The following is a 21,309-nucleotide window of genomic DNA, read 5'->3' as shown; positions in this document are numbered from 1 at the left end:
AGGAGGCGCCAGGATGCGCTCAACCTACCTGGGACAGTAACAGAGCACCAGCGCCCCAGCGAGAGCGGGCCCCACATCGCGCTGAGCTCCCTAAAGGGCTGCAGCGTGCATATGGCAGGGCTCTGGAGAAGCTTGAGGCGGCTCAGGCAGCGGCTCCACTGGGAGGGAGCTGCACGGGCCTGGGTGCAGATCGGAAACGGCTCAGGCAGGGGCTCCACACAGGGGGCTGCGCCGCCCTGGGACCTGCTCAGAATGCGCTGGGGCAGAGGCTCCACATGGAGGGGGCTGGGAGGCCTAGAGCACGATTCCAACAGCTCAGGCCTGGGAGCACAGTGCTCCAGGGACACAGCCCAAGATCCAGCGCCTCCCCCTCGACAGGCAGAAGTCAGGAAGGCTCAGGACAGCAAGGACACTCTTGCCGCCGGGTTGCCCCAAGCTGGGCAGATCAGCGGCCCCTGCCCCCAGAGCATCCAGGCTTCTGCAGACTGCAAGCTCCATAGCTACTGCGGGAGCTTACTCCAGGGCTCCAGAGCTGGCCGCCTCTACTGTTGTTGTTCCTCCTGGGGCCTCACAGGATAAACAACCCCCCCTGAGGCCCACAGTGGCCTCGAGGGATAAAGAGGTTAAAAACTGGGATCCCTGAGTGGCGCAGCGGTTTGGCGCCTGTCTTTGGCCCAGGGCGCGATCCTGGAGACCCGGGATCGAATCCCACCTCAGGCTCCCAGCATGGAGCCTGCTTCTCCCTCTGCCTGTGTCTCTGCCACTCTCTCTCTCTCTCTGTGTGACTATCATAAATAAATAAAAATTTATTAAAAAAAAAAAGAGGTTAAAAACCTTTCACTGAGCCCTGCACCAGGGAGGGGGCTGAGCAGCTCCCCCAAGTGCTAACACCGGAAAATCAGCACAACAGGCCTCTTCCACAGAAGACCAGCTAGACGGACAGGGGGAAAAACAAATTATTGACCAAGAAGCACTGGAAAGTTCCAGGGGAAGCCGAGGGATTTACAGTATAGAAAATGAGAGGATACTCCCCCTTGTTTTTTGTCTTTTGATTTTGGTTTGCGTACCCCCCCCCCTTTTTATTTTATTTTATTCTCTTTTTTCCTTCTTTTCTTTTTTTCTTTTTACTCTTTTTTCTTCTTTCTTTTTCTTTTCTTCTTTCTCTTATTTTTCTCATTTTCCCAATACAACTTGTTTTTGGCCAATTTGCACTGAGTATAATGACTAGAAGGAAAAAATCACCTCAAATAAGAATCAGAAACAGCTCTCTCTCCCACAGAGTTACAGAATTTGAATTACAATTCAATGTCAGAAAGCCAATTCTGAAGCACAATTATAAAGCTACTGGTGGCTCTCAAAAAAACCGTGAATGATTCCAGAGACTTCATGACTGCAGAATTTAGATCTAATCAGGCCAAAATTAAAAATCAATTAAACGAGTGAGTGACATAGAAGACAAGTTGATGGCACGGAGGGGAACTGAGGGAAAAACGAGAAAACCACTAAAAGGTCAACAGGATAGTTTACTGGAAAAAATAGTAGCCTCAGAAAGGAAAATCTACGTTTAACTGGTGTTACTGAGTGTCTCAAAAACGGACAGAGGCCTAGAATACGTATTTGAACAAATCATAGCTGAATACTTCTCTAAATTTGGGAGGGAAACAGGCATTCAGACCTAGTAAATAGATAGTTCCCACCCCAATATCAATAAAAACTGCTCTACACCTGGCATTTAATAGGGAAACTTGCAAATTCGAAAGATAAAGAGAATTTCCTTAAAGCAGCAAAAGACAAGTAATCTCTAAATTTTGTGGGGAGAAGTATTAGCATAACAGGAGAACCCTCCACAGAGACCTGGAAGGCCAGAAAGGGCTGGCAGGATATATTCAGTGTCCTAAATGAGAAGAACATGCAGCCAAGAATACTGTATCCAACAAGGCTCTCATTTAGAATAGGAGAGATAAAGAGCTTCCAAGATAGGCAGAAACTGAAAGAATATGTGACCACAAAGCCAGCTGTGCAAGAAATACTAAGGGGGATGCTGTAATAGAGGAAGTTCAAGGGAACAATCCACAAAAACAGGGACTGAATAGGTATGCTGACAGTAAATATATATCTTTCAATAGTAACTCTGAGTATTAAAGTGTCTTGCTCTTAGACTACATTGAATGATAAAAATACACAAATCAATTTTATTCCAAATTAATATTCCTTAAGTTAAACCGTATCCATACTCCACAAATTTATAACGACAGATTTTTAAAACATGCTATATAATGTGCTAATGTAACCATTTCTTATAGGCCACTGAATGATAAATACATTCAAAAAAGAGAGCAAGGAGACTTTAAAAGATGAAAGACTGCAAATTTCTGTTTGAAAACTTTAAGCATATTACTTTAAGATATGCTCGTCTTCTAAAACATGTAAATTAGTTCAACTGTATAAATCAGTTAATATGCTATGCAAGGTAATCAAAAGAAGCCCCAGAGTAATACAAGAAAGTTATTAATAGGGGGGAGGAGCAAGATGGCGGAAGAGTAGGGTCTCCAAATCACCTGTCTCCACCAAATTACCTAGAAAACCTTCAAATTAAACTGAAAATCTATCAATTCGGCCTGAGATTTAAAGAGAGACCAGCTGGAATGCTACAGTGAGAAGAGTTCGCGCATCTATCAAGGTAGGAAGATGGGGAAAAAGAAATAAAGACACAAAAGGCCTCCAAGGGGGAGGGGCCGGGGCGAGTGTCCCCAGGACAGGAGAGCCCCGTCCCGGAGGAGCAGGAGCTGCACCGACCTTCCAGGGGGAAAGGGGCTCGCGGGGAGGTGGAGCAGAACCCAGGAGGGCGGGGATGCCCTCGGGCTCCCGGGGACACTGACAGACACCTGCGCCCCGGGAGAGCGCCCCGAGCTCCCTAAGGGCTGCAGCGCGCACGGCGGGACCCGGAGCAGCTCGGGGGGCTCGGGGGCGGCTCCGCGGAGGGGGCTGCGGGGCGGGAGCAGCTCGGGGGGCTCGGGGGCGGCTCCGCGGAGGGGGCTGCGGGGGGGAGCAGCTCGGGGGGCTCGGGGGCGGCTCCGCGGAGGGGGCTGCGGGGCGGGAGCAGCTCGGGGGGCTCGGGGGCGGCTCCGCGGAGGGGGCTGCGGGGCGGGAGCAGCTCGGAGGGGCTCAGGCAGAGGAAGAGGCTCCGTGCAGAGGGGGCTGCGCGGTTCCAGGAGCAGCTCGGAGGGGCTCGGGCGGCGGCTCCGCGGAGGGGGCTGCGGGGCGGGAGCGCGAATCCAACAGCACAGGCTCCGGAGCACAGAGCACCGGGACACAGCCCAGGATCCGGCCTCCCCCGGGACAGGCAGAGGCCGGGAGGGCCCAGGACAGCAAGGAAGCTCCTGCCCCGAGCTGAGCAGATCAGCGGCCCGCCCCGGAGCCTCCAGGCCCTGCAGACGGAGTTCCTGCCGGAGCTGAATCCAGGTTTCCAGAGCTGGCCCCGCCACTGGGGCTGTTCCTCCTGCGGCCTCACGGGGTAAACAACCCCCACTGAGCCCTGCACCAGGCAGGGGCACAGCAGCTCCCCCAACAGCTAACACCTGAAAATCAGTACAACAGGCCCCTCCCCCAGAACACCAGCTAGACTGACAACTTCCAGGAGAAGCCAAGGGACTTAAAGTACACAGAATCAGAAGATACTCCCCCGTGGTTCTTTTTGTTTTGTTTTGTTTTGCTTTTTGATTTGTTTCCTTCCCCCACCCCCTTTTTTTCTCCTTTTTTTTCTTTCTCTGTTTCTTCTTCTTTTTTTTTTTCGTTTTTTTTTTCCCTTTTTTTTTTGTCTTTCTCTTTTCTTTCCTTCTTTCTCTCCTCTCTTTTTCTCTTTTTCCCAATACAACTTGCTTTTGGCCACTCTGCACTGAGCAAAATGACTAGAAGGAAAACATCACCTCAAAAGAAAGAAACAGAAACAGTCCTCTCTCCCACAGAGTTACAAAATCTGGATTACAATTCAATGTCAGAAAGCCAATTCAGAAGCACTATTATACAGCTACTGGTGGCTCTAGAAAAAAGCATACAGGACTCAAGAGACTTCATGACTGCAGAATTTAGATCCAATCAGGCAGAAAGTAAAAATCAATTGAATGAGATGCAATCCAAACTAGAAGTCCTAACGACGAGGGTGAACGAGGTGGAAGAACGAGTGAGTGACATAGAAGACAAGTTGATAGCAAAGAGGGAAACTGAGGAAAAAAGAGACAAACAATTAAAAGACCATGAAGATAGATTAAGGGAAATAAACGACAGCCTGAGAAAGAAAAACCTACGTTTAATTGGGGTTCCCGAGGGCGCCGAAAGGGACAGAGGGCCAGAATATGTATTTGAAAAAATTCTAGCTGAAAACTTTCCTAATCTGGTAAGGGAAACAGGCATTCAGATCCAGGAAATAGAGAGATCCCCCCCTAAAATCAATAAAAACCGTTCAACACCTCGACATTTAATTGTGAAGCTTGCAAATTCCAAAGATAAAGAGAAGATCCTTAAAGCAGCAAGAGACAAGAAATCCCTGACTTTTATGGGTAGGAGTATTAGGGTAACAGCTGACCTCTCCACAGAGATCTGGCAGGCCAGAAAGGGCTGGCAGGATATATTCAGGGTCCTAAATGAGAAGAACATGCAACCAAGAATCCTTTATCCAGCAAGGCTCTCATTCAAAATGGAAGGAGAGATAAAGAGCTTCCAAGACAGGCAGCAACTAAAAGAATATGTGACCTCCAAACCAGCTCTGCAAGAAATTTTAAGGGGGACTCTTAAAATTCCCCTTTAAGAAGAAGTTCAGTGGAACAGTCCACAAAACCAAGGACTGAATAGATATCATGATGACACTAAACTCATATCTCTCAATAGTAACTCTGAATGTGAACGGGCTTAATGACCCCATCAAAAGGCGCAGGGTTTCAGACTGGATAAAAAAGCAGGACCCATCTATTTGCTGTCTACAAGAGACTCATTTTAGACAGAAGGAAACCTACAGCCTGAAAATAAAAGGTTGGAGAACCATTTACCATTCGAATGGTCCTCAAAAGAAAGCAGGGGTAGCCATCCTTATATCAGATAAACTAAAATTTACCCCAAAGACTGTAGTGAGAGATGAAGAGGGACACTATATCATACTTAAAGGATCTATTCAACAAGAGGACTTAACAATCCTCAATATATATGCCCCGAATGTGGGAGCTGCCAAATATATAAATCAATTATTAACCAAAGTGAAGAAATACTTAGATAATAATACACTTATACTTGGTGACTTCCATCTAGCTCTTTCTATACTCAATAGGTCTTCTAAGCACAACATCTCCAAAGAAACGAGAGCTTTAACTGATACACTGGACCAGATGGATTTCACAGATATCTACAGAACTTTACATCCAAACTCAACTGAATACACATTCTTCTCAAGCGCACATGGAACTTTCTCCAGAAAGACCACATATTGGGTCACAAAACGGGTCTGAACCGATACCAAAAGATTGGGATTGTCCCCTGCATATTCTCAGACCACAATGCCTTGAAATTAGAACTAAATCACAACAAGAAGTTTGGAAGGACCTCAAAAACGTGAAGGTTAAGGACCATCCTGCTAAAAGATGAAAGGGTCAACCAGGAAATTAAGGAAGAATTAAAAAGATTCATGGAAACTAATGAGAATGAAGATACAACCGTTCAAAATCTTTGGGATGCAGCAAAAGCAGTCCTAAGGGGGAAATACATCACAATACAAGCATCCATTCAAAAACTGGAAAGAACTCAAATACAAAAGCTAACCTTACACCTAAAGGAGCTCGAGAGAAAACAGCAAATAGATCCTACACCCAAGAGAAGAAGGGAGTTAATAAAGATTCAAGCAGAACTCAATGAAATCAAGACCAGAAGAACTGTGGAACAGATCAACAGAACCAGGAGTTGGTTCTTTGAAAGAATTAATAAGATAGATAAACCATTAGCCAGCCTTATTAAAAAGAAGAGAGAGAAGACTCAAATTAATAAAATCATGAATGAGAAAGGAGAGATCACTACCAACACCAAGGAAATACAAACGATTTTAAAAACCTATTATGAACAGCTATACGCCAATAAATTAGGCAATCTAGAAGAAATGGACGCATTCCTCGAAAGCCACAAACTACCAAAACTGGAACAGGAGGAAATAGAAAACCTGAACAGGCCAATAACCAGGGAGGAAATTGAAGCAGTCATCAAAAACCTCCCAAGACACAAGAGTCCAGGGCCAGATGGCTTCCCAGGGGAATTTTATCAAACGTTTAAAGAAGAAACCATACCTATACTCCTAAAGCTGTTTGGAAAGATAGAAAGAGATGGAGTACTTCCAAATTCGTTCTATGAAGCCAGCATCACCTTAATTCCAAAACCAGACAAAGACCCCACCAAAAAGGAGAATTACAGACCAATATTCCTGATGAACATGGATGCAAAAATTCTCAACAAGATACTAGCCAATAGGATCCAACAGTACTTTAAGAAAATTATTCACCATGACCAAGTAGGATTTATGCCTGGGACACAAGGCTGGTTCAACACCCGTAAAACAATCAATGTGATTCATCATATCAGCAAGAGAAAAACCAAGAACCATATGATCCTCTCATTGGATGCAGAGAAAGCATTTGACAAAATACAGCATCCATTCCTGATCAAAACTCTTCAGAGAGTAGGGATAGAGGGAACATGCCTCGACATCTTAAAAGCCATCTATGAAAAGCCCACAGCAAATATCATTCTCAATGGGGAAGCACTGGGAGCCTTTCCCCTAAGATCAGGAACAAGACAGGGATGTCCACTCTCACCACTGCTGTTCAACATAGTACTGGAAGTGCTAGCCTCAGCAATCAGACAACAAAAAGACATTAAAGGCATTCAAATTGGCAAAGAAGAAGTCAAACTCTCCCTCTTCGCCGATGACATGATACTCTACCTAGAAAACCCAAAAGCCTCCACTCCAAGATTGCTAGAACTCATACAGCAATTCGGTAGCATGGCAGGATACAAAATCAATGCCCAGAAGTCAGTGGCATTTCTATACACTAACAATGAGACTGAAGAAAGAGAAATTAAGGAGTCAATCCCATTTATAATTGCACCCAAAAGCATAAGATACCTAGGAATAAACCTAACCAAAGATGTAAAGGATCTATACCCTCAAAACTATAGAACACTTCTGAAAGAAATTGAGGAAGACACAAAGAGATGGAAAAATATTCCGTGCTCATGGATTGGCAGAATTAATATTGTGAAAATGTCAGTGTTACCCAGGGCAATATACACGTTTAATGCAATCCCTATCAAAATACCATGGACTTTCTTCAGAGAGTTAGAACAAATTATTTTAAGATTTGTGTGGAATCAGAAAAGACCCCCGAATAGCCAGGGGAATTTTAAAAAAGAAAAACATTTCTGGGGGCATCACAATGCCAGATTTCAGGTTGTACTACAAAGCTGTGGTCATCAAGACAGTGTGGTACTGGCACAAAAACAGACACATAGATCAGTGGAACAGAATAGAGAATCCAGAAGTGGACCCTGAACTTTATGGGCAACTAATATTCGATAAAGGAGGAAAGACTATCCATTGGAAGAAAGACAGTCTCTTCAATAAATGGTGCTGGGAAAATTGGACATCCACATGCAGAAGAATGAAACTAGACCACTCTCTTTCACCATACACAAAGATAAACTCAAAATGGATGAAAGATCTAAATGTGAGTCAAGATTCCATCAAAATCCTAGAGAAGAACACAGGCAACACTCTTTTTGAACTCGGCCATAGTAACTTCTTGCAAGATACATCCACGAAGGCAAAAGAAACAAAAGCAAAAATGAACTATTGGGACTTCATCAAGATAAGAAGCTTTTGCACAGCAAAGGATACAGTCAACAAAACTCAAAGACAACCTACAGAATGGGAGAAAATATTTGCAAATGAGCTATCAGATAAAGGGCTAGTTTCCAAGATCTATAAAGAACTTATTAAACTCAACAGCAAAGAGACAAACAATCCAATCATGAAATGGGCAAAAGACATGAACAGAAATCTCACAGAGGAAGACATAGACATGGCCAACACGCACATGAGAAAATGCTCTGCATCACTTGCCATCAGGGAAATACAAATCAAAACCACAATGAGATACCACCTCACACCAGTGAGAATGGGGAAAATTAACAAGGCAGGAAACAACAAATGTTGGAGAGGATGCGGAGAAAAGGGAACCCTCATACACTGTTGGTGGGAATGTGAACTGGTGCAGCCACTCTGGAAAACTGTGTGGAGGTTCCTCAAAGAGTTAATAATATACCTGCCCTATGACCCAGCAATTGCACTGTTGGGGATTTACCCCAAAGATACAAATGCAATGAAACGCCGGGACACCTGCACCCCGATGTTTATAGCAGCAATGGCCAGGATAGCCAAACTGTGGAAGGAGCCTCGGTGTCCAACGAAAGATGAATGGATGAAGAAGATGTGGTTTATGTATACAATGGAATATTTCTCAGCTATTAGAAATGACAAATACCCACCATTTGCTTCAACGTGGATGGAACTGGAGGGTATTATGCTGAGGGAAGTAAGTCAGTCGGAGAAGGACAAACATTGTAAGTTCTCATTCATTTGGGGAATATAAATAATAGTGAAAGAGAATATAAGGGAAGGGAGAAGAAATGTGTGGGAAATATCAGAAAGGGAGACAGAATGTAAAGATTGCTAACTCTGGGAAACGAACTAGGGGTGGTAGAAGGGGAGGATGGCGGGTGGTGGGAGTGAATGGGTGACGGGCACTGGGGGTTATTCTGTATGTTAGTAAATTGAACACCAATAAAAAATAAATTAGAAATAAAAAAAAGTTATTAATATATATTATAAGTATTATGTTTCCATTTATTATTTATTAGGTAATATAATAAGTTATGTTTCTATGATGCTGTATTTGTTTTAAAGTGGATATCTTTCAACTCTCAGATAAGAAAAACAAGGAGAAAAACAGTGTTTTTTTTACAATCATAAATCTAGTCAGAGATATTCTACTTGTAAATCTTTCTTATTTGTATTTCTATAGCCTATGGCTAAATGGATTTTTCACTTTTGGTTTAGACAATGTGGAAATAGGTCAGGTAACAGGACTTTCCCTTGTTAGATCTCCCATGTACGTCTGTACATAGGCTCAGAGTCAGATCATACACACACTTTCTGGAATAAAAAAATATGGATCCACTGAAGGATTCATAACTATTAGACCTGAGCTTCACCCAGAACATCTGTGCCCTCCTGGGAAAGTGTCCTTAACATAGTTCTGGTCCTAGTGCTTTCTTGCAAGCTGCAATTAGGAGGGCTGTCTTACTTCTACTAAAAATGCACATTCCAAAACGTAGCCTGTGGCAGCCTGAGGGATGATAACAGAGGATGAAAAGCAGACAGTGTACCTTGCTTGGAAGTGTGGCTTCTGCTTATTTGCTTACTCCAAGTCCTGGAACTTGCCAGCACCAGTCTTTAAATTCTGTTATTTCAGGGCACCTGGGTGGCTCAGTGTTTGAGCATATATCTGCCTTTGGCTCAGGTCGTGATCCCAGGGTCCAGGGTTGGAGTCCCACATCAAACTCCCCGCAGGGAGCCTATTTCTCCCTTTGCCCATGTCTCTGCCTCTCTCTCTGTATGTTTCTTATGAATAAATAAATAAAAACCTTTAAAAAAATGCCTCCTTTTGAAGTACCAAGCTCTTCTACAAAACAGTATATGAAAACTGGAAATTACAGAAAGTATGTTTCTGGCACTTGCATGAAAGAAACTTACAGAAATGTCCTTGAGGGAGAAAAAATTATCAGGGATATTAAATAATGAATTAAAAAAATGGGGATGAAACCTTGTATTCATGGCTCTTCGTGAAGATAAAACTGAAATGCATCTATATATTAATATAAAGCAATAACATAAAAAATAAACTGTTTAATATGATGGATGATGTTGCTTTGCTAAAGTCACTACAGGTGTTAGGTATACAGTAGAAGATGGAGCTCCTGACACTCTCTTCTAAGATTAGTTTAGACATGGAACTGTACAGAAATTGGGGTGAGGGTAGTAATGTATGAGACCCTTACAGTTGATTTCTGTTTGCTTTGGAGGCTGAGGGAATGGAAAGAAATTAACGTAAATGACAATTTCAGAGGAGATTCTGGGTTCCTGGCTGCATGTAAGGTATGTAAAAAGGAGGAATCTCAACTACTCTTAAATTTGAGAAACTTTTTTAACACATTTAAATCCTGGGCAAAAAGAGTGCTTTTGTTGTAGAGTTTCCAACAGTAAGAAGATCAGAGTGAGTCATGGCATAGGCTGAATGTTAGTTGATCCATTTAGGGCAACCTTTTCCCAACTGTGTTTTATAAAAGGCCAAAGCACAAAACAAAACAAGTGTTCTATTGGTTCATCCTGGTGTAAAGCTGACTATCAAATTATTTATCAACATTTATCTGATTTAGTGAATGAGCCTATTCAAGAAAGTCTAGTATTGGAAAAGAAATTATTTTTGTAGAAAGGCCATTCACTGACCTTTACCATTTTTGAGAAGTTTCCATTGACCTACTTCAACTACTTGGGGGCAGCAAGTTGACCCTCGACAGAATTTCTTACCATGAAATTAAACATATTATCCCCCAAAATGTGATTTGTGTGGTGAAGTTTAAAATCTGGGATTTATTTATGCTCCAGGATTTCACCCAGTTGCTCCAACAAAAAGTTTTCACTCAGTCTACCTCTAGTGTTTTGGGAAGGCAGATGACTTCTACTACATGGGGTGACTCAAGGGATATGTCCCTTTACTGTACTCTGCTTTAATTGAAGAAGGAACCTACGAAACATTTAAACTGCCAAGAGTTTCCTAGGAGACTGCCTTTCCTTCTGATATTGCGTCTAAATTGTCTGATTTGCATACAGCCTCCAAAGTAATATACAATTTTCTGGATTTAAAAAAGATATTCTTTCCTTTGGCTAAGAATATATACTATGAACTGAATTTTATCTCCCCTCCTCCCCTCCCTAATGAATATGTTGAAGCCCTAACCCTCAATGTCACTATATCTGGAGACAGGGCCTTATTGGAGGTAATGTTTAAATGTGATCATAAGGGTAAGACTCTGATCTTGATAGGATTGGTCCTTATAGGAAGAGACACCAGAGACCTTGCTCTTTCTCTGCCATATGAGGACAAGTGAGAAGACAGCCGTCAGCAAGCCGGGAAGAGCACTCTCACGCGAAACCCATCCTGCTGGACCTTGATCCTGGACTTCTAGCCTCCAGAACAGAGAAAATAAGTTTCTGCTGCTCACAGCACCAGTCTGCAGCCTGAGCTGAGTAATACAATAAGTTAGGGTATCAAGGGTAGGGTCCATGTTAGACTTGCTCATATTTTTTAAAAGATTTTTTCTATACATTCATTTGAGAGAGAGCAAGGAAGAGCAAAGAAAGGGGGGAAGTTCAGAGGGAGAGGGAGACACCGAGAGTCCAATGGACTCAGGGCTCGATCCCAGGACCCAGGGATCGTGTCTGAACCAGAGGGAGATGTTTAACTGACCTAGTCACCCAGGCATTCCTAGATTTGCTCATTTTTTAATCCCAGAGCATTTTCAGTGCCTATTAAATAGTAGGTGCTCAAAAAGTCTTTACTGAATAAACAAATCTATAATTGAATCCAAAATACAAAAGTTAGTCAACAGATAAGCATCTGAATTCTCTTTGAGTAGAACTGGTTTCAGATGCATTCTCTGGCTAGTTTATTAGATTGTATATGGGCAGCATGGACATTCAGTGTAGAGCCAATCCCAGGTTCTTCTTCCCTTTCTATCTGCCCCTTTACGTTTTTCCTCCATTTGACTATGTAGGTGTTCAGAGAATGCAGCTTGGGATCCAGACTGCCTGGGCCCAAGTCCTGGCTCTACCTCTCGTGGCCTTAGGCAAGGTGGTTAACTACCCCATGTGCCAATAACAGCATGTGTAAAAATGGAGATAATTATAGTACCTATGAGGAGGTTGCTGTGGGAATTAAACTGATACATGTCATGCTTAGAAAACAAATAGTGAGCTCTCATCACTCATAGTTATCAATTATTCTTAAACCTACTTTAACCAGAGATCTAATATCTCCTTCCTTTTGTACCTTCAACCTCTATACTGGCTCCTTCCCAGCAACATTTATATATGAACAAATCTCCCGATTTAGAAGATAAAAAATTCTCCCTTGACCCTTTACCTCTCTTTGCCTACAGGCCAGTCCTTTCCCTCTGCTTTTACATTTTTTAAAGATTTATTTATTTGAGAGAGAGAGAAAGACATGTGGATGGGGTGGGGTAGGGAAGAAGGGACAGAGGACAGGGGAGTGGGACAGACTTCCACTCAGCAGAGAGTCCTATGTGATGCTCCACATGGGGCTCAATCTCCCCACCCTCCCCTACCAGGAGATCATGACTTGAGCCGAAACCAGGAGCCAGAGGCTTAGTGGACAGAGCCACCCAGGTGCCCCCACAGCCACTTTTCAGACCAGTCACATATACCACCATCATCATTTTCCCAGGTTGCAACCCTCAGTATATTTCAGTTTCACATCTCAGATCCCTGCCTACACTTCCTCTTCCTGAATATCTTGGAATACAATGGTCATTGATTCTGTTCTTAATTTGCTTTAATTTCAAGCTCAATTTAATGATACTGAACACATCCTCCTTCTCTCTCTTCTGTTGTCTTCCAAACCACATTCTCTGGACCACCTGCTTATCTGACCATTTATCCCTGCATCTCTTGCAGACTTCCTCTTATCACTTGCTTTGGGAGGTCCTCAAGGCTCTGAGTCTACAGTCACTTCTCAGCCAACTGCATCTGCTTCTCTCCTTCTCCTTGCACAACCATCTAATCACCACACACCATCTGCTGGGTCTCTTACGTGTCTCTCAGATGTATTATGCTAGTCCATCTCCACCATCAATCCTGGCCCAGCCCAGCATCCATCTCTCACTTTTTTTAAAGATTTATTTATTTGTTTATTCATTCATTCATTCATTCATTCATCATGAGAGACATACAGAGAGAGGCAGAGACACAGGCAGAGGGTGAAAGAGGCTCCCTGCAGCAAACCCGATGTGGGACTTGATCCAGGGACCCCGGGATCACAACCTGAGCCAAAGGCAGATGCTCAACCACTGAGCCACCCAGGTGCCCCTCTCACTTTTTTGTATAATAGCCCCATAGCTGGCTTTTTCTATTTCTCATCTTGTCCTCTCTCGGTTTCCTTTCAAAAATGCAAAGAGGATCAGTCCTTTGTCTGTTTGAACTCTCTAAGTAACTTGTCAACACCCTTAGGAAATGGTTCTCCTACTCTAATGTGCCAGGAAGGCTTCAGGACCTGCCTTTTGCCTACCTTTCTAGCTCAGCTCTCACTCACCCTGCTATACTACTCTCTCTTAATCTACACTCCATGGGCTTTGAGTTACTCAGTGTCTGATACTCACTCTTGCCAGGACCTTTAGCATCCTGGACCCTCTTTGTAGAGTTTTGCCACCATGTTCTTCAGTCTAGGTGGCAGTCTGTTATTTCTCCTCCAATAGCATCTTTCTCTGACATAAAATTTTGTTTTAAAATCTGTATCTTTGCTCCATGAGAAGAAGAATTATCTATGTCTCCTTTGGCTTTCAACACACAATACACATTTAAATATTTGTTGAACAGGTGAGTGAATTATCCCTCCTCAATTTTCCTTATGCTCATTTTTAATCCTTTGGTTCAATTGCTTTGCTCTGTATGATGGTAAATTTTATGTCTTAACTGGACGGAGGCAAGGATGCCTGAATATTTCATCAAATGTTCTGAATATTTCAGTGAAGATATTTCTGGCTGACATATAGTATATAAACATATATATTTAAAGATTTCATTTTATTCCTGAGAGACTCACAGAGAGACAAAGACATACGCAGAGGGAGAAGCTCCCCCCTGCAGGGAGCCTGATGCAGAACTCGATTCCAGGATCCCGGGATCATGATCTGAGCAGATGCTCAGTGACTGAGCCACCCAAGTGCCCCGAGTTTAATATTTAAATCAATAGATGAGGTAAAACAGATTGTCCTTCCTAATGTGGGTGGGCCTCATGCAATCGCTGAAGTCCTGAATAGAACAAAAAGACTGACCATCTCTGAATAAAAGGAAATTATTCCTGCCTTATTGCCTTCTAGCTGGGACATTGGTATTTTCTTGCCTTCAGACTCCAATTGAAGCATCAGCTCTTCCTATCTTGAGCCTGCCAGTCTTGAATTGAAGGTGCACTATTGTTTCTCATGGTTCTTAGGTCTTTGGGCTCAGACTAGAACTTGCACCATTGGCCCTGCTGGGTCTCCAGCTTGTAGACTCACCCCACAGGTCTCAGGACTTGTCAGCTTCCATAATTGTATGAGCCAATTCCTTATAATAAGCCTCTCTCTTTGTATATCTCTATCTATCTCTGTATCTATCTATCACAATATCTGTCTACCTATACATATATATCTCCTATTGGTTCTGTTTCTCTGAAGAATCCTGACTAATACAATCTGTCAATAATATTTGGAGTTGGAAATATACCAAGAAGTGATCAGATACATAGATAATAAACATAAATGTTTACCACCTGTCACTAGCAGCAATTTTCTAAATATAACTAAGTTTGAATTTTGTTTTTCTTTTTTATTCAAAAATTGCCAAAATCCAGAAAGTCATCAGCAAAAAAACCAACAAAAATCAAGACAGGTATCAGTAAGCTGCAAACTGAGCAAGACAGTCTTTAGGGAAGTGTCATGTAGTAATACTTATACCACCAACTAGTTCATGTGCACGTCGGTTTTTTAAAATTCATATTTCCAAAATAACATTTCAAAGGGTACTTAGGGTCTATAAATAGCTTACAAATTTTAATCTATAATGTAGCTAAAATCTCTTATAGAGTTCTGCACCTGACAAAAGAAGTTGCTGAACAGATGAGGGAAGGAGAGGAGAGATTAAGCAAATTCCACCTAATTCTAGGCACGTGGTGAGTCTCGTGTATGTTCCATAAATTAATGTCCTGTGTGGCCATGTAGCCATGTGGCACATTCCTAATTCCTGCTTCCACTATTGAATTGTCTGACATGAAAGCTCAGATAAGTTCATCATCAACAACAAAATTTGAGTACGGCTCTGTGCTAGGTTCTTTCCTAACTGTGGAGAAAACATAAGAATGACAAATGCTCATTCTCAAAATGAGAGTAGGAAAATCAGAGGAATGAAGGAAATGAAGAGTGAATTCAATGGTCGATTCTCTGTTCTTCACTCAACTTGCCTTCATTTCTCTATCATTCACCTTCAAGCCAATTCATGGAGTATGGGAATAGCACAGATCCATGCCAATTATTTTTATACAAATGTGCATATACACAAAGTGATCACGGGCTTAACAGCAGTTTACAAGAGACTTGGGGTGTTTGGAGAAATAAAAGTTCAATTGAAACAATTGAAGTGGGGGTAACCTGGGATGCACAGTCAGTTGAACATCAGTCAGACTCTTGGTTTCAGTTCAGGTGGTGATCTCAGAATCTTGAGATCACAAGCCTGGCTCCATGCTCAGTGCAGAGTCTTCTTAGGACTCTCTCTTCCTCTCCCTTTGCCCCTCCCCTACCCCCAAGCTTGCTCCCTCTCTCAAATAAATAAATCTCCTTAAAAAAAAAGAAAAGAAACAATTAAGTGGTCAGAGCTGCTAAAAAAGCTAATAGTTCTTAATGTTGTTCCCATTTGCAGAAATAAAGTGCCCTGATTGAAGTAGATAATAATTTTCTTTTTTTTTTTTTAATTTTTTATTTATTTATTTATGATAGTCACAGAGAGAGAGAGAGAGAGAGAGGCAGAGACACAGGCAGAGGGAGAAGCAGGCTCCATGCACCGGGAGCCCGATGTGGGATTCGATCCCGGGTCTCCAGGATCACGCCCTGGGCCAAAGGCAGGCACCAAACCGCTGCGCCACCCAGGGATCCCGATAATAATTTTCTAATTGTACACTTTATTATCTATTGCTGAAAGATCTTGGATATTTCACCTGGAGTAAAACAATTAAGACACACTTGGAAACTTTCTTCAAACCTTTGGTCCTCTTTCTATGGGTGAAAACTTGGGAAAAGTGTGAAAATTACAGATATCTCTTACTGTTAAGAACTTTCTAGCAACTAAAACAATAGAACAAAGAAATGATACTGACTCAGCTCTCTTGGCCTGCGAGAGCTGAGTAAGTATCATAATCTCATTGGATGTGATCAAGAAGAGAGTGGACGACACCTGTAAAAGAGGATCTAGAAAGAATTATTCTACTGTCTGGAAGTTAAATTAGATGACCTTTAGTTCTCTCCTCAAATTCTGAAACTCCATGGTTTTATTTATTTTTATTTCCCTAAGATTTAATTTTTTTAAATTAATCTCTACACCCAATGTGGGGCTCGAACTTACAACCCCAGATCAAGAGTCACATGCTCTACCAACTAAGCCAGCCGGGTGCCCCTGAAATACCATAATTTTAGGTTTTAGTAAGTTGTGGACTGTTTACTTGTACATTTGTAGAGACTTTAAAAGCACATTATTAAAACTTTTATAGTATGTCCAATCACATCATTACACATGCAAAAAAAAAAAAACCCTCAGAAAATTTGCTGAATAAATGTTAACATAATAAAGTACACATTTTGATACCTCACCAAACTAAGGGTGTACAGTATTTCATGAACTCAACATTTTCTTTTAATTCAAATCTTACATGATATAAAGACCTAGAAAAACATTGGTAATCTGAATTATTTTACATAGAAAGATAATCCATGGGCTCTCTAAAGCTACTGAATACTATCCTTTTCATTATATCTCCTATTAATGCCTTTATTATTCTTTTGTTTCTGTTTTGTTTGTTGAAAATATCCTCATTACAAGTAAGAACAATGATAAATTTTGTTAAATATTTGCATTTGAGTACTTAGGATCTGAGTACTTGCTCTGATGTACTCCAGGGAATTTTCTTATTTATTTTATCTTCCTGTCCATTCATTGTTTCTAATAAAAGGTTAAGACTAAAATAGTTCTCCCTCAGAAATGTACAACAGCATATTTAATTTTGCTTTAGTATCTAAAAGTTAGTGGGTAATCAAAATGAGATGATGTAAACTTTCTGCATATTCTTCTCAATACCATTTTTCTCCAACAACAACTACCTTTCAAATATTTAAAGTTCTGAATCTGAGATCCTGTGAAACAAGTCTTATTTTCATCATGGATCTTAATAATATGTTAATAAAGTATCTCAGATATAACTGTCTGTTGGAATCCCATCAAAAGTGGAGCTAGCTTTCCCTTTAATATATAATTCTCTTCTTCTGATTGGCATCTTTCATCCTTCCTGGCTAGCTACTTGCTTCTGTGACACCTGTGGCCTCTCAATTCCTTTCTTAATGCAGCTGTTTAGGCCTGCCAGAGGAAACTATCAGGAAAGTCCCCCAGTTGACATTCTGTAGGTAGCCCTGAGAAGCAACCAAAGGCTTTTCCTGGGTCCAGCCACATTGAGACTCCAGCAACCCAAGCAGGGTCCCTACCATTTAACCTTCAACTCCTCTATCTACAGCCAATGTTTCTTTTTTCCTCTTTCTTTGAAATAATGTCAATTACTCTCAAAGTTCTCAAAGCCTTGCTGCTTAGACTCAGTGAATGAAGGCATCATTTGGAAAGATGTAAGACCATACGTATCATGATAAAAGAATGAAACACTGATTTTTTAATGACAAGAAAAGTGTCTTATAAAACGTTTCATTCCAATACACAAGCAATGTATTAAGCAATACATTAGCAATGTGCAATACACAAGATATGTTAGCTCCTGAAAGCCTTGAAAAAAGCCTTTTCCTTCACTGACAGAGAGTGGGTTTTATCAGCTCAGCTGTTGACAGCTTTCCCTTCATTCAGTCTTGCATGAAAAACATAATTAATACTGCCTTGAATAGTCCAAGCTGAGTTGAGAAACCATCTGTCAGAGATGTCATGTCAATAATTCCTGCCTGGAATGGAACTGGATGTTAACCAGTTTAACCAGCTTTCTTTCAAACCTTGACTCTCCTTAACCATGGTAAAAATTCATTTTTTCCAAATGGGAAAGTTGGTCCATGTGATGTTTGGATTCTAATGGAGTCATTATAAGACGAAAATCAAGTCTTTCTGTATGTCAAAGACCAGTCCCTCACTCCCACCCTTTCTTTCTTTCTCTTTCCCTCTAAGGGCTACCTAAAAATAGACCATTTCTGCAAAGAGAATTTAAAAATTAAGGGGAAAGGTCTCTAAATTTATGTTCTCTTTATATTAAGAGAAAAAGTCTCAAGGGAAAAATTCGGTACACTCATCCCAGTTTAATTTACAATTGGGTTGCTAGTGTCTAGAAGCCACTGCCTCTGTGATGGTTTCATACCTCAATGTTAAAAATCAGAATGAGGACAAATTCTAGTGAATAGAAGTCCACACAAACAATTGCTGCTTTTGTTGGTTCCTCTGGTACCAAGTCTAAGAATAGAAAGAAAATAAAAAACCTGGCAACACAACAACATCATCTTTTACAGCCATCTTTCTCTTCAGCATAAACTGAGGCATGTGTTTGATGGAGGGAGGGAAAGAGTGTTTCTTTTATTTCCCCTCAGTAAAGGAGCTTAGTTCCATTAAACAATGTTGGAAAACATATTGGAGATAGTATATTTAAAATTAATTTAAAATGTAAAGTGTTTTTAATGCTTTTAATATAAACAAAAATTGATTTTATTAAAATGCTTTCAGATATTACAATACAATGATTTATTTATCACTCCAAGTCTGTAGCATGACTATAACTTCCTTTCCAAGTATATTGATTTTTAAGTGTATTATGGAAGTGGAAAAAGAACCAAAACAGTCTACCAAAATTCTTCACCAGCCCTCTTAAATAGAACCAGGTCCATTATGTCAATGGAGTCTATTTCAAAACAGTATGGGAAAACTATTTTTTCAAAAGGATAGGATTAACCAGTTAGAAACATTCATTAAATAACAAAGGACAGGTCATACTTTTCTAAGTTGTGTTTTGCTGAGTCGAAACATGAAATGTCAAATATTGATAAAATATTCAAAGTTAAGTACACCAAAATGTCTGAAATATTGATATGGATTATCAACCTTTTCGAGTCTTTGCAGAACCTAAAAATGTCCTTGTTAACATGAGAAACTTAAAAGATCATATTTCTCTGTAGATACAGTGCCCAGATAGAATTGATTTAAAATTTAAAGCACCTTTAGAAGAAAATTGCAGTGTTGTTGAAGTTAAACATAGAGCAAAAATCATACTTGTTACTTTTCTTCCATGTTTTCTGTTCAGGACTCCTTAGACTTTAAGGTATTTAATCCAACTCAGAATAAATGTTGGTGCAAAAAATTTAATTTTAACTTTTGGGGCATTTAGCTCTCACAATGATGATCCTTCCAAATGCTAGTAACAATAATTATGTATTTTTCCTAGCTTGTGATATAAGGTATCATGCCTCTTGGTGTATTATTCTTCGATCAAGATTGCCTGACTTCAAATGAAGAACTCCACTTCAGAGCTCTGCTTATATATAAGACTATTACCTGAGGAATTATTACTAGGCTGATTTTCAGTTATGTGTCCTGGTATTAATAAATCCTTGTTATTTCCCATGGAATAGAGTGTTTTTGTTACTAGTGCCTGGTTTTTAGACATCTACACTTGCATTTGTGATAGTGAAAGGGAAGAGCAATACAAACTGTAAGGTGAAATCCGTAGAAGATCCAAAATCATTGCGGTCAGTAGACAGAGGCATGACAGTGTTGCTGTTAAGAACAGACCCTGGAGTACAGAGTACTTGGATTCAGGTCTAAATAGCTGTATGACTTGGGCAGTTACTTAACCTCTTCCGGCTTCAGTTTCATTGTCTTGGTTGTAAAAGGAGGGTTGCTAGAGGTTTAAGTAAAATCTGTGGGTTTGTATCTGTATGTATCTGTATACATATGTATATATATCTACAATTAAGAGATATAGATCATATTTTATATGCATTACTTTGTATATGGATATATATTAAGATTATATATATCTACTTAAGATATATAAATGATACTCATTTAAAATATATACATGGATATATACATATATTCACTTCAGATTTTATGTATGTAATAGAGGCTCATTTTTTTATCAGGTGGTGTTCCTTAAATATTAACTATTATATTGGCTTGTCACTTCTATGTCTGAACTGCTAATGAGTTAACAAAATTGATTGATCTGATGATTCTTGCCATGTTTTTTCTTTCAAGTTTCAGTTATAGCAAAATGTCAATTAAGAAATTGAGTAAACACATAACAAGAAGTCTTAGAGCAAGGTGCTGAGTTCATAGACAGGATAATCACTTCCGGAATACATACAGATGAAGTCTTTGTAGAACTAGAAGAGGGGCTTTTAATGGACTTTTGTTTTAGAGATGATGGATTGACGTTTATTCTAATGAATATCCAGCCTGATGAGGACCCTCCTAGCAACTGCCTCTCACTGCCTAGTACTAAAACAGTAGCTTTCCGAGTTAAGTATAACTTCCTATAAACCAAAACACTAATACCTGAGCTTCATAAGGACAGATTTTGTTTGTGTTGGGTCATTGCTGTATCTGCAGAATTTAGGCAAATGCCTTGCAAATAATGGGTGCACAGTAATTATTTCTTGAATGAACTGAATGGATGGAAAACTTGGTTTTTTCTTTAAAATAGGATTAACATTAAAAGCAAAAACAAACAAACAAAAAGTAGCAGGCTTTCCTACTTCCTGACAGATTTCTGAACCTAGGAACGCTGGTAAGCAGGTAAGCAGGGATGAGGAGCATCATATGAAGGATGTAAGTGCAAACATGTACATTTAGCAAGTATCCTAGAAGTCAAGGATTTGGTTAAGCATTCACAGGAATGTGTGGTGTGGTGCCACACCTAACTCAGATTCCTGTGCAATGGGTCACATTCATATTACAAATATTTGCTTAGCATCTGACTAACTTTAGTGTCTATACTTATACTTTTATCTGGCCAATGTTTTCAGAAATCCTTTACCTATGACCAAGTTTCATAAAGTGACACTTTAACTTTCTGCAAACATTTGGTTTGCTACTCAGCTTTGACTAGCTAAAGTAATCAGTTTGACATGACCCATTCCACAGGT

At 40.6% G+C, this 21,309-nt stretch overlaps 1 long non-coding RNA gene across 1 annotated transcript; it reads left to right on the top strand.

The window, feature by feature from the left end:
- Positions 1–11,419: 11,419 nt before the first annotated feature.
- On the top strand, positions 11,420–19,935 carry LOC118351853 (uncharacterized). Its single transcript, XR_007404674.1, has 3 exons — positions 11,420–12,002; positions 15,009–15,095; positions 19,605–19,935. It is a non-coding gene; the product is annotated as an uncharacterized LOC118351853 (long non-coding RNA).
- The last annotated feature ends 1,374 nt before the right edge of the window (positions 19,936–21,309 follow it).

Source organism: Canis lupus, chromosome 21 (genome assembly GCF_003254725.2).
Source record: "Canis lupus dingo isolate Sandy chromosome 21, ASM325472v2, whole genome shotgun sequence".
NCBI classification, from domain to species: Eukaryota; Metazoa; Chordata; class Mammalia; order Carnivora; family Canidae; genus Canis; species Canis lupus.
The sequence above is the reverse complement of the archived record's forward strand: the minus strand, read 5'-3'. Positions and strand labels throughout refer to the sequence as shown.